The sequence below is a fragment of the Ictalurus furcatus genome, chromosome 4 (assembly GCF_023375685.1).
Source record: "Ictalurus furcatus strain D&B chromosome 4, Billie_1.0, whole genome shotgun sequence".
Lineage (NCBI taxonomy): Eukaryota > Metazoa > Chordata > Actinopteri > Siluriformes > Ictaluridae > Ictalurus > Ictalurus furcatus.
In genome coordinates, this window is record NC_071258.1 from 32,377,206 (window position 1) to 32,381,202 (window position 3,997).

The following is a 3,997-nucleotide window of genomic DNA, read 5'->3' on the forward strand; positions in this document are numbered from 1 at the left end:
AGAACTAGAACTGGGACACTATCTGTAGCTGGAATTAGAACTAGAACTGGGACACTATCTGTAGCTGGAATTAGAACTAGAACTGGGACACTATCTGTAGCTGGAACTAGAACTGGGACACTATCTGTAGCTGGAACTAGAACTGGGACACTATCTGTAGCTGGAATTAGAACTAGAACTGGGACACTATCTGTAGCTGGAACTAGAACCGGGACACTATCTGTAGCTGGAATTAGAACTAGAACTGGGACACTATCTGTAGCTGGAATTAGAACTAGAACTGGGACACTATCTGTAGCTGGAACTAGAACCGGGACACTATCTGTAGCTGGAATTAGAACTAGAACTGGGACACTATCTGTAGCTGGAACTAGAACTGGGACACTATCTGTAGCTGGAACTAGAACTGGGACACTATCTGTAGCTGGAACTAGAACTGGGACACTATCTGTAGCTGGAATTAGAACTAGAACTGGGACACTATCTGTAGCTGGAACTAGAACTGGGACACTATCTGTAGCTGGAACTAGAACCGGGACACTATCTGTAGCTGGAATTAGAACTAGAACTGGGACACTATCTGTAGCTGGAACTAGAACTGGGACACTATCTGTAGCTGGAACTAGAACTGGGACACTATCTGTAGCTGGAATTAGAACTAGAACTGGGACACTATCTGTAGCTGGAACTAGAACTGGGACACTATCTGTAGCTGGAACTAGAACTGGGACACTATCTGTAGCTGGAACTAGAACTGGGACACTATCTGTAGCTGGAACTAGAACTGGGACACTATCTGTAGCTGGAACTAGAACCGATAGAACACTAACAGATAGGACACTATCTGCAGATGCCGGTGTAGTCATGTTTGTACTGTACACTCTTCATTCATACATGGCACTTGGCTGGTTGATGGTGTGATGGTGCCGCAGGTCTGCTGATGCACTGGTGCAGGTTGAACCACATTCGGCCACGCCTACTTCAGTGGAACCGACAGAAGTATTGAGTAGGGTAGATAAATGTACAGGGAACATATTTGATGCTGTTTCTGAAAATATATATTCACTAGTAATACGAAGAAGAAGAAGAAGAAGAAAAAGAAGAAGATGTGCATGTGCATCATATTTCCCCTAACACAGAGATGCCCATATCTATTCACTTACCATTTCTTCTCACCTTTTATCTGTACATCTGCAGGAGAAACAGTGAGACTGATGCACCGGTATGAATCGGTGAAAAATGTAGCAAATTCTACGGAGCTTTTTGAATTGAAGTCAAATGCAATTATGAATTATGAATAGAAAGGAATGTCGAAGCAATGTTCTGGAATAAGAAAAAGAGAGAAGCATAAAATATGGAGGAGAGTATGGAGCGAGAGAGAGAGAGAGAGAGAGAGAGAGAGAGAGAGAGGGAGGGAGGGAGGGAGGGAGAGATACATGTGATGGTCAACTCCCATATGTATCTCTGTCTCAATCTGTCACACACACACACACACACACACACACACACACCCTGCAGCCGTTAAAGGTCAGCCAGCCAGCTCCTCTCTGACTGACCTGGAGGAATTTCTCTTCCTCCGTGCAACCTACATGCTGAAAGAAAGTGCTGAATATAATCAGTAACGATGCACGATGATCTGTAAACGCCTTCACTTACGCTTTAAAAGCGAATACTAGATTACGCGTTCAAGTCTTCAAATTCAAGTCAAATCGACAGTGAAAAGAGTAACACGTCAATACGCGTATTTAAACAGAAAGACATAAACGCCTTCCTGTTAACGCTCCTGTAAAGCTTTTTCTTTCTTTTCTTTCTTTCTTTCTTTTTTTTTTCCTGGAGACCCACTTACGTAATTTCTTTTCACTCTTAGGCATAAATTATTCCACACACGACTCCTACACATGACAGTCCATCAAATGCTCTTCTTCTTCACAGTGTAGTGGGAAAACCTTAATTGCAGTATTTCTTGCCATTAAGCCAGTTCACATTGAATATAAAAACCCACATTTCTCACATAATAATAATAATAATAATAATAATAATAAAAATAATAATAATAATAATAAAAGATCATATTGTACATGACACACTTTTATATATCACAGTGGTGTTGAATTCTCAAACATGCGTTGTTATTATATATCCGCACGGCTCGGACAGTAGCCCCGGCTGTATCGTGAACGACGGGTATATAGTAATGCACCCGTTCTAATACGTTGTTTCTATAGTAACAGCTCGTACACAGGAACTCGTACAGCACACGCTCCACATAAATGGAGTCTTATAATGTGCAGTTGTTGTTTAACAAAGTAAAGCGTATAATCGTTGACGTGGTGCTGTTTGTTTTTTTGTTAGGAGGAGTCTCGCGCTTTGGAACAGTACCGGGGCGGCTGGGGATCCGTTGGTAGAGCGGGGTGTCCACTTATCACAGGGTTGGCGGTTTAATTCACGGCCCATGTGCCGAAGGGTCCTCGGGCAAGACACTGAAGCCCAAGTTCAGCGTTCCTCCTAACTGTGTCAGGCTTGCGCCTTGCGTGTGTGTGTGTGTGAATGGGTGAGTGAAATATAGTGTAAAGGTTATATGGAGCTATATATCTGTAGACCGTTTAACAATTTTGTAAAGTTTCCCAACACAAGGAAGTCTGCAGGAAAGAGTAGTTCCTGCTTTTCATTTTTTTTTTTTTTTGAGAGAGAGAGAGAGAGAGAGAGAGAGAGAGAGAGAGGAAAACGAGAGCTTGTGTCTCAGATGTTCCACATTAAATGTGACCATAAACCATTAAAATGTGTGGCATGTAAATACTGTAATCATTGCCAAAGTGCTGTGGTGTTCTGTATGTAGCACCAGGTCATATCTCATCGTCCTTGCATGTAATGTCGAGTATTATTTCATTTATTTATTTATTTATTTTTTTACAAACCGTACGGTTCTTCATCGAAGAGGATTATGTTATTTTTTTTTTTACCTACTACACAAGGAACCAGCTAATATACAGTATATACCGTAAACGATTACTTCTGTTAAATAAACAGACAAAACAGACACTTGTATGGATTATTATCTGCAAATAAATCTTTACTAAGCACACTCAGCGGAACAAAACACCGTGTCAGAAAACGTCTGGGCTAGTTTCCTGCTCGAAAACGTGGAGAGGTTCACTTTCCAAATAAAATGCATTATTATAAAGCAGAAAAATATATTTAAAAAAAAAAAAAAAGAAAAAAAAAGTGACCTCTGGGTGGATAAAGCTGATACGGAGCAATAATGCTGCTGTCCAACTATTAGAGCTCGAAGCGGTGAATATTTGATTTTCCTTTTTCACATTTTTATGAACAGAGTATACTAGCAGATGGCACTGAGCATCGTCTTCCATCCTCATTTCCATCCAATCACATTAATATTCCAATACAGAGCTGAAATGGAACCCGGTGGCCACGGCTGCATTTCTGTTGGCAAAAGTACAGGAGTGAAAATATAATAAGTAAATAAATAAGTAAATAAATAAATGCGGGGGAGGGGCGGGGAGGTTATCGTGGCTCAGAAAATAAACGTTGATTTAAAACGGTTAAATTATGCGACTCTCTCTTCTGTAAATTGCATTGGTGTAGCGGTGATGTGGCGGAAAACAGAGCAAGGATCTGTACACGGAGCATCACACTGAGATCTAACAGGCTGTAGGAGTGAGGTTGTGTATGTGTGTGTAAGAGAGAGAGAGAGAGAGAGAGAGATTCTGACAGAGAAACATAAATCCACGTAATGCACAGAGCAGCGAGCACAGAGATAGGCAATCAGCATACTGATACACACAAAGCTACAAATAGACACACACACACACACCCTTCAGAACATAATAAGCTTGGAATATTTCTGACGCTGTTTCAGCCCATTGACAGTCTCAAGGACAGCGACAGCTGCTGCTCCTGAGAGATGGACGGAATATTAATACAGAGACCTTGACGTTCTCCAGCACGGCCTCGGCGCATCTAGAACCTTCTTTTACAC